The 12,776-nt window shown below is 33.8% G+C and overlaps 1 long non-coding RNA gene across 1 annotated transcript in view; it reads left to right on the top strand.

Annotated features, from left to right (window-relative positions):
• LOC117106755 overlaps positions 1-12,776 on the top strand; it is a 66,451-nt gene that overhangs the window by 17,692 nt on the left and 35,983 nt on the right. Inside the window, exons 2-3 of the long non-coding RNA XR_004445135.1 lie at positions 689-775; positions 8,736-8,838. This is a non-coding gene — a long non-coding RNA (uncharacterized LOC117106755). The remainder of the gene's footprint in view (positions 1-688; positions 776-8,735; positions 8,839-12,776) is intronic.

Here is a 12,776-nt window from a genome sequence, read left to right as displayed (position 1 = left end):
CGGCAATTGTTGTGACAAAGTTGAAGAATCTAAGAGCAGACCACAAGGCTGTGAGAGACGTTTTCATTCATGGGACGGGCAAGGGGTCGGCCAATGTAATAAGGGATGACCCGAAATCGGCATGCCCACACTACCACGCGCTAAACGAAATACTTGGGGGAAAACCCAGTGTAAACCCTCCAGCTGGACTCCTCGGCCAGTCTAATCAACCGCCGAGACCTAGGCCTAGCTTACGCCTATAGTCTTGATCTAGCATAAACTAGTCGCGCGAAAATCAACAGTAATTAATGATGTGTTTTCCGAATTTCTGGTAGTCAAAATATCTCGCTCAAACCTTAACGTCGAACGCTATTAGTGGATTTAATCCAATTAACTTGGCAAGTAGATCAGCTACCTATAATCCCATATGAACCTAGCTATAGTATTAGGAGCTTGTGAACTAAGAAGTGCCAGCTGTGCAGCAGTGAGCACAGTCAATGAAATGATACTTGGCACAGAACAACTCAATCTTTTGCTTCATATAAATCAAATACAGTAACTGTTTGTGACATCATTTTTATTCTATCAGCAGGTGTGTTACTATTGTAGTGATGCCAATGGCAATGTTATTAAATGGTTAACACATACACTTGATCTTTATACAATGTAAATATTGAATGGATTGGGTTTTTTTGTTTGTTTTTTGTAGATAATAAACCCTTGATGGCTGAAGATGCAATAGAATACATCATTAGCTAATATACCAGCTTGAGAAAGAGCAAAATGTCGCTAACAAGTAAGTTGGAATTGGATTTTCACAAAGAAACCATTTTGATAGCAATAGAAAACAATTACATTTTAGACACTAACTTTACATTGGCGGCACACGTGTGTAGTTAGTGATAGTGCATTCATTCAATCAAAGTATGATAGTGCATTCATTCAATCAAAGTATGCAAAAAAATGTGTACCGTTAATGCTTGAATAAGCACCGCTGTCAAATAAGCACTGCATCAAACCTAAAATATTTTTTTAACTAAGCACTGCTCTCTAGTAAGTTCCGAGGCGCTTAAACGAGGGTATAATTACGAGAAAGACAAATTCAGACCATGACACTATACATCTTAACAGGTCATAAAATTTGACACAATCCTACAGGTTTTACTTATTACCTCTTTTATTGGTGATGAACTGGCAAATACAAATGGTCTAATAGCATACTTATTTGGAGACATTTATTAAAATAATTACCTGCAATAGCATATACTTACAATTACTAGTAATGTGTTGTAGTAGCAGTTAATGAGATTGGTCAATTGAACAGAAACAGACAACTCAAGCCTTCATCTCTTTATGAATTGAATGCTAGGGTTTAGAACTTAAGTAGCAAATCATTCAAGAGGCGTGGTTGTGTCACTGCATTTGTATTGGCACTATTCCAAAAATGATCAACCACCGGTATTCAATTATGGCATCATTCTAAATATGGCTGTATGTTGATGAAATTGAAAGTCTATAAGATCATTAATTTTCTGCAATCTAATTTTTTTTGTTACTCCTTGTTTATTCCTAAAGTACTTGATACTTTAATTTTTGCCTTAATAATACATTTGGCTATAATTATACCAACTCCTAAATTTTAACAGTTGACTTCACAGCTAAAGAGTAATGTAATACATGTAATTATATTTAAGCGTGAAAGAGATCACAATGGCTATTCAGTAATTGGACTGCTCAACTAAGCAACTAATTATTTTGATTAAATATATTTTGTTTATCTTTGAATGCTCTCTAATGTGTGCTGATGTTACTAAAGTGTTATCCAATAAATGTTTTATATTGTATTATATTGTACCGACACCAAATTAAATGGCTCAGCATTAAGCACTCTCTTATGAATTAATTACTCCCCACTGTGATGAGTATCAAGCGACATTATTAACCAAAATTCAAAGAATGCTAAACCAATCACAAAACACTGCAAATACACATTGAGACATTCAAAAATACCTAAATAAGCATTTCACACTTTTCAGAGCATTTTTAGCTGGTAACATTTTGAAAAATTTCAAGAATATGTACATATTACAATTAAATTAACCATGGAGGTATAAACCTCCATAACTAACTAGCCTACTAAAAAGGTATGCAATGAAAATTTAAGGTGAACGACCACTAGGTCAAGAAACAATAGGAATCGTTAATATAATATAGGCCTCAAAGACTACTAGTACAAGCTGCGACTCAATAAACTTTGCATTTCCGCTAGAACTATTTATAGAACTTTCATGATATTTATAGAACTTTCATGATATTGTCAGGGTAGCGCCACAAAGTACATGTAGGGTACGACACGAATGTTGTCCGCTGGTTACCACAGACACCAACACAATATTTTAGACTTGGATTGATCTTAGTACAGTACCCATTTCTCTGTGGTACATACTGAGGGCCATAGGCTTTGGTCTTGGAAGTGCAAAAATGGCCTGGTGGGTGTGCGAATTTAAAATACGGAACTAAATCCCTATTCCAATGAAAACTTAATGGTCATTTTTTTTGTATTTCTACAGACTTAGTGGAATAAATCTGACATCATTGGGGTGCGTCCGCATCCCTTGCACCGCATCCCTCGCACCACCAGCTATGCCCATGAGTTCCTTCCTAAGTTAAGACTAATGAATCTCCATAAATTGTAGTCAAAGCTAATGAAATTAAATGTGCCAACGGATTTTTTAACAGTATTGGCAGCAATCCTGAAAATAAATTTTCTGCACACTTACCTTATTGCCTCCTGAGACTTGGGCTGTAGTTCTTGATTAAGGAATTGGTTGTAATAACTGTAAGAAGTAATTTTAAATGCTGTAAATATTGACATAACCTAAATAGCCAGTCTGCGTTCAGTAATATTATAAGCACCTTCCTGGTATTAAACTATTTAAGAGATTAATTTGAAATGTGCCCTAACACAATCACACTTGACACAAACTCAAATTTACTTGTTTCAAGCTTTTATGAAATTGCTGTTTTATAAAATGGTCAACCACCTGTGGCTCTTGCCTAAAAGCTATCAACTATCTTGACATTGTCATTAACAAGCTTTCTTTAAATTTTCATGCATGAGCTGATTGCATGTCTATATTTGCTTTCCGGAAACCATTCATCCGAAGAAATACATTCATGCTTCTTTGTATCGATATCATCAAATGCTTGCAAAAAAATACAATATTTGACACTGTCTGTCTGAATTAGAACATCACCCTTTCTACTGTTTACCACAGCCGCAACTCCAGGTATTGAACAATTCTAGATATTTCTAGGATAAATAAATTAATAAGGATAAATAATACCGACACTGGTTATAGCTGAAATATCTACGCAAATTTGAGAGACCATGAAACTATACAACAGGTCATAAAATTTCAATGTTGATGCAGCCTACAAATTATTTATTACCTATTTTATTGGTGGTCTAATACAATTAGCCTATTTGGTGACAATCATTAAAATAATTACCTGCACGCAACTTATACTATACCTTTAATATGTTGTGGTAGCTGTATTACGAGCCTGGCCAATTGAACTGAAACTGTCAAGCTATCACCTCATTATAAATTGAATGCCAGATTTTAGAACTTAAGTATCATCATTTGAGAGGCGTGGTTTTAAGGTGCATTGGCACTATTCCAATATATATGAGCTACCGGTATTTTATTGCAACATTCCTTATATGGTTGTATGTTGAAATTGAGAGTCTAATTCAAGATCAATAATTTCTGCCATCACATGATTAACATCATGTGACTGTTTAATCCTACTTCCTGTCACCTACATTTGATCTTGAAAATGCATAAATTATAATTATTATAATAATATATATATATATTATTATAATAATATAATATTATAATAATTATTATTTTTACTGTATTATTAGTTAAATTGTAAGCAGCTACTTATACTCTAGTGATATATGAGCACCTTCCTGGTACAGTACTAGAAAAAGTTCAACCACCTTTGGCACTTGCCAGAAGGTATCAAATATCATGAGGTTTGACTTTCGTCATTAATATAATAGCTTTGTCTGAGTATCCTTGTATTCCGGAAACCCTCCACCCTAAGAAATATATAAATGCATGTTTCTTTGCTTCAATATCATCGCTGATGAGCTATGCTTGATACCATTATTACATCATGTTCCTATTCTTTATTTTGATTCCGCCACACACTTGCATTCTAATGAAAACTATGGCTATGAAAGAAAGTAAAACAATGAAATCAGATGAAAAGAAAGAAAATGAACTAAAAAATATTTAAAAAATGGATAGGAAAAATAGAATGACAACGAAAGGAAAAGAAATGTAAGAAAGAAAAAAGATAAGATTAAAAAGAAAAGAAAGGAGAGAAAAAGAAAGGAAGGAAAGGAAAAGAAAGGTAAGAGAAAGAACATGAAAGAAACAAAATGAAATAAAATTAACAGAATTGGAAAGAAAATGAAAGGTAAACAAAAGAAAGAACATGAATAGAAATGAAAAGAAAGGGAAAAGGGGAAAAGGAAAAAGAGAAGAAAGATAAAAAATGATAAGGAATGAATAGAGAAAACAAAAGGGAAAGAAAAAAAAGAAAGAAGAGAAAAGAATATAAAGGAAATGAAAAGTTATAAATTGAAATTTTTAGGGATTTTCCCACACATGGTTTATGCCTATCAAAATAATCTTGTGCTTGTTGTTACCTTACAAGCCAAATCATATGGTTACAAGCCCACAAGTTGTAGGTGGGCGTTAATTACGTTGCAAATTTTATCTTTCTAATGTGAGCTTTCAAACTCATTCTTCCAGCAGTAAATTGTTCTGCCCTCCACTGACGATTCAAAAAGTTTGCAAACTATCAATAATAGCCTGAACTATTTAAAAAAAAAATGCTATCTGTAATATTTCTAAACTTACAACTATTCAGCTATAAAGCATAGAGTACTATACAGTAAAAACTACTAGAGATACTATGTTCAATAGAACATGAACCCAGTCATTTTTTAAGAGATAACCACTGTGACTTTTAACCTCAACCTGTGAACACCCCATGTTTGGTAGGAGTCTGTCTAATGCAATTGGTCCAATTGTTAGTAACTATCAATATTTGATAATTTTCACTATAGTGACCCTTGTGATTTTTGACCTATCGGTGAAGAGTAGTTTTTCATGTTTAGAAGGTCCTAAGGAACATTCCTTGTAAATTCGAGCTCAATTGGGCTATTTTGAAAATTTGACCCTGATGACCCCTATGTAACCACTGATGCCAGACAGGGGTGTAGGAGGTGTCACTGGTTTTTAATGATCAAATTTGATTGAATTCGGTTCAATCGTTTGCCACATTACGACAATATTTTGCTAGCAGTGCAATTTTATTAACTGAATTCGACCTCAAGGTAGCTTCCTCTCATGGGCTAACGGTACACTGTGGGTGATCAGTCAAGCGCGTAACGGCTTTGAAACAGTTCATTTGTAATTTAGGGGGTTCCACAACTACAAATTAAACGCCGTAACATTTTCATATGGACTTTCAATTTTTATTCTAAACAACATACATAATTATCTAAATACCATTCACAGTTTTATTTTTACCCTCAAAAGAAGACATATTCTACCCTGCTTTACAGTCTTCACCAATCACATGTACGTAGTCATGTACACATAAGAAAATGGAATCGACCATCTCAAACCAGTGAACCGCTCGAAAAAATGGGGTGTTTTACAAAAACTGACATTTATATACTGCTGGTACTAAAAATCTATATGTTTTTACTGCATATGATTTACATCATTTGAATCTCTATCCTATTCTTTTGCCAATGATCATAATTTTAGTGTTTAAAACTAAGGATAATTTAGTCATTTTATCTGTTTTTCCAGAGTATATTTCAAGCTCTGCATCCACGTGAGCGTCAGACTGCCATATGCTTGTAATGCTTAAGCATATGGTGAGGAGTTTTGGATGATTTTCATAAATCTGATTGGTCCGATAAAACTGCTCAACCGATCAATCTTATATTTAGAATACATTTAGAAGACAAAAGGGGCTTTCGAATGGACTTTTCACAAAAGAAATCGGCCCACAACTTTCAACTGTAGAGAGATTTATGTTAAAGACAGCTGGGGTATTTCAGCAGATTTCACTGTTTTTACGCTGAAAAAATACACGAGTGGGTTTGATAAAAATCAAAAGTCCGATAAAGGTGTTAACATTACACTTATAAATTTGTAATTGTTGTAATGAATATTAAATTCCGTTCAGTTTTATCTTTTCCCAAAAAAAATCGATAAAGTATTTGCGAAGTTATTACAAAAAGAAGTTGAAAAATGACCAAATTTAGTGGTTTTTGGCGACCTTTACTGCCTTTTTATCGAATTTAGACACGAAATATTGTTGTAATGTTAGTAACATTTTGAACCTTTGACCTATGAACTTTGACATATGGGGTGAAGAGTATTTTTTCATGTTTAGAAGGTCCTAAGAATCATTCCTGGTAAATTTGAGCTCAATTGGGCTATTTTGAAAATTTAACCCCGATGACCCCTATGCGACCCCTGATCCCAGACTGGGGTGTAGGAGGTGTCGCCGGTTCTTAATGACGAAATATGATTGAATTTGGTCCAATGGTTTGCCATTAGTAGCATTTTGCAATGTTACTAGAGAGAACAAAAGAATAACCATTTAATGACCTTTGACAGTAAATCGCTGAACACCATAAGACCCTACATTATGCCAATACATATGTGCCCAGGACAAGACTGTGCTATGATATTTGTGACACAAGAAGTCTTTTATTCATTTTTTTGAAAGTTTCTTACCCTAATGACCCCTATGTGACCTTTGACCCCAAGCTGTGAACACCCCATGTATGAAAGGTGTCACCGATTATACTGACCAGGTTTGGTTGAAATTGGCACAACCATTTGGCACTAGTAGCATTTTGAAATGTTGCCAGAAAAAGATAAAAATTACCCCTTAATGACCTTTGACCCCTTATCCCTGAACACCCTATAGACCCTGCCTTATGCCAATGTATATGTGCAAAGGACAAGACTGTGCTACGTATTTGTGAGACAAGTAGTCTTTTATACGATTTTTTGTTTTTTGACCCTAATGCCCCTTATGTGACCTTTGACCCCAAGTTGTGAACAACACATAAATGGGAGGTGGCACCGGTCCTACTGACCAAGTTTTAATTAAATCGGTCCAGTAGTTTGCCACTAGTAGCCTTTTAAAATGTTGCCAGAAAGAAAGAAAGAAAGAAAGAAAGAACCTGCTAAGAAACTAAAAAAGAAGAAACTATCAAATATAGCATCAATATCATAAACATAGCTTGGTTTTTTGTAAAAATATTTTAAAAATAGCTATGTCTTAACTCAAGAAATATCAGAAACAAACCCTAAAATGACCAATATTGCACCTTTCTCTGTTTTATCCCTGTATTGATAACTAAAACTCAATGACTGGTTTGTATTGTCTTTGCCACATTTTTTCTGCTTTCTGCTGACGATTCAACAAATTTTGCAAACAAGGTATAAAAAAAGTCTTGCCTTAGCATGGCCGTGTTTTAAAACTATCAATAATAGCTTGAACTATTAAAAAAAAAGCTATATGTAATGTTTCTAAATTAATTTTGTAGAGAAATAGGTAGAAAATCATGATTGCAGAATTTATTCTCAAATTTGATCAATTCCTCAACAGTAAAGAACAATTTTAATCAGTATTGCACCTATAAGTATCAGTTATAAAATCAATCTATTTTAATATTCTGACAATATCTACAACCTATATTTATTCTGTGGCATTTTAGCTTTTAGCAACACAGTCTCCACATGTTTTGATTACAATAAAGAATAAGAATATAGGTGTGGGTGTACATTGTATTGTCAACTGCATCTCATTGTGTAATAGCGGCGAGTGGTACTGCATGGTACAATCTCCACAATAACATTTCAAAATATCACAATTTAATGTATTTTGGAAATGTAGGCACACATAATGTAAAATGTTCCAAAGCTGTCATGATGACATCACATCAGGACCTATATAGGCAAATCATGACTATATGGGTAATTTTTATTGTTTTAATAGCAGTAATTTTGGGTAGAAGTTATCTTGGAAGGAACAGTCAATTAATTTCAACAATTGTGAGTTATTAACTGTAATTAGAGCAGTTACTTATACCTGACCTTTCGTTTCAGACACATGCCTGAATGTAAAATCGGAGACTTAACACTGACATGAATCTCACTAATAGTAGCAATAAAAGCAGTTTTATGCCGTGTTAATCTAAACAATAATATTAATACTACAAGTAATAATCAGGAAGCATTCTCGGACTACCTGTTATCAATAAAATGGTAGTGATATTAAGATATTAGAATTGCTCCACGCAATTGTTGTGTAATAATTATGTAAATATTACCTGCAATAACTCAACAAATAATACCTCTCTTATAGTATTAAGATTTTGTAAGTTAAAAAGTGCCATCTGTCAGCGCAGTCAATGAAATGATACTTGACAGAGAAACTGATAACTCAATCTTTCGGTTCATATATCAAATGCCTGGATTCAAGTATGCGACATCATTACTCTATTAGCAGGTGTAACACTACTGTAGCTATCATATGATGCTAATGGCAATGTTATTAAATGGTTAACATGTACACTTGATCTTTATGTGGTATAAATATTGAATGGTATTGATCTGTTTTTGTGTTTTTTGTAGATAATAAACACTTGATGGCTGAAGATGCAACAGAATAATACATCATTAGCTAACATACCGGCTTGTAAAAGCTTCCAGTGTACAAGTGCAACATCGCTTACAAGTAAGGCAAGACTTTTTTATAACTTGTTTAGCAAACCCGCCGACTGCAAATATTAGAAATCCACGAAATAGTAGAAATTTTAGAAAGAAATTAAAGTTCTTTATTTTTATTATGCCCCCCGCTGCCTTGAAATCTCTGAAGATAAAATAATTATATTTCTTCCTAATTATATAAATTTGAAGCATTTAACCATCCTATTTTACATTCACAAATAACATTTTATTTTTATTTTCTTCTTCGTCTGGATTTTCACAAAGAAACCATTTTGATTAGAAATAGAATACAATTACATTTTCAGACACTATGCCTTTACACTGGAGGCACATGTGTGTAGTTGGTGATAGTGCATTCATAAAATTAAAATATGCAAAAAAAAAATGTGTACTGTAAATGCTTGAATAAGCACCGCTCTTGAATAAGCGCCGCACCAAAACCGTTTTCTTTAGCTAAGCGTTGATCTTCAATAAGCACAGCGGCACTTAATCGAGAGTATAATTACCTTGTGTGTAGTGAAACACTTTGAGAAACAGGGTTTAAATACAATGTATACAATGTTAAAATAAATAAATAAAAAAATTAAGACACAAGCATTTTTTTATAAACATTTATATACAATGACGAAGAACATATAATAGGCCTATTGAACTACTGGAATATGTGAAATAGGAAACATGGGAACGGGCATGGAAAGCGCCACACGAAATCCAGGTATTGAACCACTCTAGGCTGTTTCCGAAGTTTTGCTTGTAGTGTATAAGGATAAATAATACCGATTTATAGCTAAAATTTCTACTAAAAGTCAAGAGAAACAAATTCAGACCATGTCACTATACAAACAGGTTATAAAATTTGACACAATCCTACAGTTTTATTTATTACCATTGGTAATGAACTGGCAAATACTAGTGGTCTAATAGCATAATTATTTGGAGGCACTTATTAAAATAATTATAGCATATACTTACAATTAATGTGTTGTAGCAGCAGCTAATGAGATTGGTCAACTGAACGAAAACCGACAAGCGAAACCAGCCTTCATGTCTTTATGAATTAAATGCTAGGGGTTAGAACTTAAGTAGCAATCATTTGGGAGGCGTGGTTGTGTCACTGCATTGCCAATATTCCAAAATTACATGTTAGTGAATGATGAACTACTGATGTTTTAATTTATGGCACCATTCTAATAATAATTCTGTATGTTGCTGAAATTGAAAGTTTATAAGATCATTATAATATTCTGCAATCTAAATTGGTTTTTTTTTGGTTGCTTATATAAATTGTTTACTCTTAATTATTTGATACTTTAATTTTTGCCTATAATTATACCAACTCATAAATTTTACCAGTTGATTTCACTGCTAAAGGGTAAGACGTGTAGGTAATTATATTTGAGAGTGAGGGAGGTCACAATGGCTATTCAGTAACTGGACTGCTCAAATAAGCAAATTTTCTTACACAGATAATTAATAATATATATTATCCTATAGTTTAAGATGGTTTAATCAATACAATCAATTGTAACATCTTTAAAATTTAAAACATTCATAGAATCTTTTATTTACTTTTCGTATGTTGATTTAGGAAATATCAATATGGGTGGTTTAATTACAATAATTTAGATTAGTTAAAACTTACATTTTACATTTTTGTTGCTTTTTGATTAAATATATTTTGTTTATCTTTGGATGCACTGTTAGTGTTAGGTGTTCTCTAATGTGTACTGCTATTACATAAGTGTTATCCAATAAGTGTTGTATTTTAGGAAGGTTTCGCACGCGAACGCATACGGTTAGCGTGACAGATAAGTCATCATCTCGGCGTCATACGCTGGTTGCTATCCGCTAAACGTATGGACGACACGCATATCTCGCTCATTATACCTAAGTGAAAAACGCGTTGGAGAAATTTTGGATTTCTAATAGGATCTTCGTTTATTTTTTCACATTTTACATAAGTGTAAAAAAAAAATGTCTCTTTGAACACGTACGTGCCATTTTTGTGACATTTGGAGACAGCAAATTACGATAGGATGCGTCTCATTTTCGGGTATCAGAACGTTGGTGCTTTGACCTTGGAGGTATCGGGATTTTGTGTAGGTCTAGGCCTACTTGTAGCCAGGCACTTTGGATCGTAAACAATATGGCCTATCTCAAAATCCATTTCTGGGCAACAAAGAAGTATTTTTTGGCTACAATTTTCAATTCGAATTTCCTAAACTTTACATATACATACTAATAAAACTTTGAGAAGCATGATGAGAGAAGACAACAGAGTATAGTACGGGCCCATATCCAGGGAAGGTTTTATTGTTCGGGAGAACCCCCTTTTCTAGCAAACCCCCCTCTTTTTTGGCTAACCCCCCTCTTCAAAATTCCCATATAAGTCCTCCAACCCAACTAATGCACTGCAGACCCACCCAGACACAGACGTTTTCAAACATATCTGCTTTTATAGCATTATTTAGACCCATAAAGCACAAAAATCCTCTTGCTTTGGGGTTTTCGCCAACCCCACCGGGGCTTCGACTGTGGACCTCACCCCCAGAATACCCCTCCTTAGAAGAACCTGGCTATGGGCCTATAGTAGGCCTAAGCTAAGGCCCTAGGCCTAAGCTACACTTGAATTGCACTTTGATTGCAAAAAACACAGAATAACTACGAACTGTTACGGATAACTAAATGCATGAATAAATTTAGGCATTCGCGTGTGAAACCTGTCTATTGTATTGTATTGACACCAAATTAAATGGCTCAGCAGTAAGCACTCTCTTTTATAAATTGATTTCTCTAAAATTTTTAACAAAATCTGAGATTGATGACTTTTTTTGGTTGATTTAAGATGGAATTACCCTAAAGTGTTATCCAATAAGAGTTGTATATTGTATTGTGTTGACACCAAATTAAATGTCTCAGTAGTAAGCACTCTCTTTTACGAATTGATTTCTCTCCACTGTGTGGAGTATCAATTAGAACTGGTTGCATGCTCTACGCATTTGATTAGAACGTTAGTATTTTGCATACACTATCGATTTCAATTCTTATACTATGAGCAACCTACTAGATCAATAATAGACAATAAATGATTAAAGGGTGAGCTCGCAGGTATCTGATTACTATGACAAACATTAATTAACATGTACAATTACTAAAGCCTTGTTTACATGGCAGGAGATCACCGTGATGATCGCATTTATCCATTTATATAGGTGTTAAGTGGCCATGTAAACTGAGTTAGCAACTCTGCTTAACAGATTAGTAACCGCGATGATCTATATTGTTACCTCCACATCGCAGCAGTGTTAACAGAGATCATTGGCATTATCTTATGCAAATCAGCTGTTGTTTGGCCTGTGTGAGTCATTGCTGGAAACAGGGGCGGATCCAGAGATGTCCAAAAGGGGGCCTGAAAGGGGGATATGACCGGTTGAGCCGCCGACAAGTTGAGCCGCCGGTAATTTCTATGGAACGCCAAGCGCGTCTCTCAGTGAATGTAGTGCGTTTCTCAGTGAATGTAGTCGGCTTGCCGATGTCATCAGTGAATGAACCCCCCGGATACCAGCTACATATTCATCCCACAGTCTTGTCAGTCGTTAATTTGCTCGTATTGCCGTTCGTGATGTATAATTGTGTAATTGAAAATTAGAATTTTGATATTTTTATGTACTACATTTTTATAAAAATATATGAAGTTGTATAATTGCAAAATCGTATTAAAAATGTAATTTTATGTACTACATTTTTATAAAAATAAATGAATTTGTATAATTGCAAAATCGTATTAAAAATGTGTTTATTTACGTTTGGTTTGCGGCGTATTTCAATTAACTTATTCGTTATTTGTACTATTTTGTTAAATTATTTAATTAATTTATTTATTATATATAAGTTTAACAAATAGTACAAAAATAAAAATATATAAATTATAAAACCATAGTAAAT

This window comes from Anneissia japonica, unplaced genomic scaffold (genome assembly GCF_011630105.1).
Source record: "Anneissia japonica isolate Jap-2015-1 unplaced genomic scaffold, ASM1163010v1 scaffold287739_len226637_cov155, whole genome shotgun sequence".
Classification (NCBI taxonomy): domain Eukaryota; kingdom Metazoa; phylum Echinodermata; class Crinoidea; order Comatulida; family Comatulidae; genus Anneissia; species Anneissia japonica.
The sequence above is the reverse complement of the archived record's forward strand: the minus strand, read 5'-3'. Positions and strand labels throughout refer to the sequence as shown.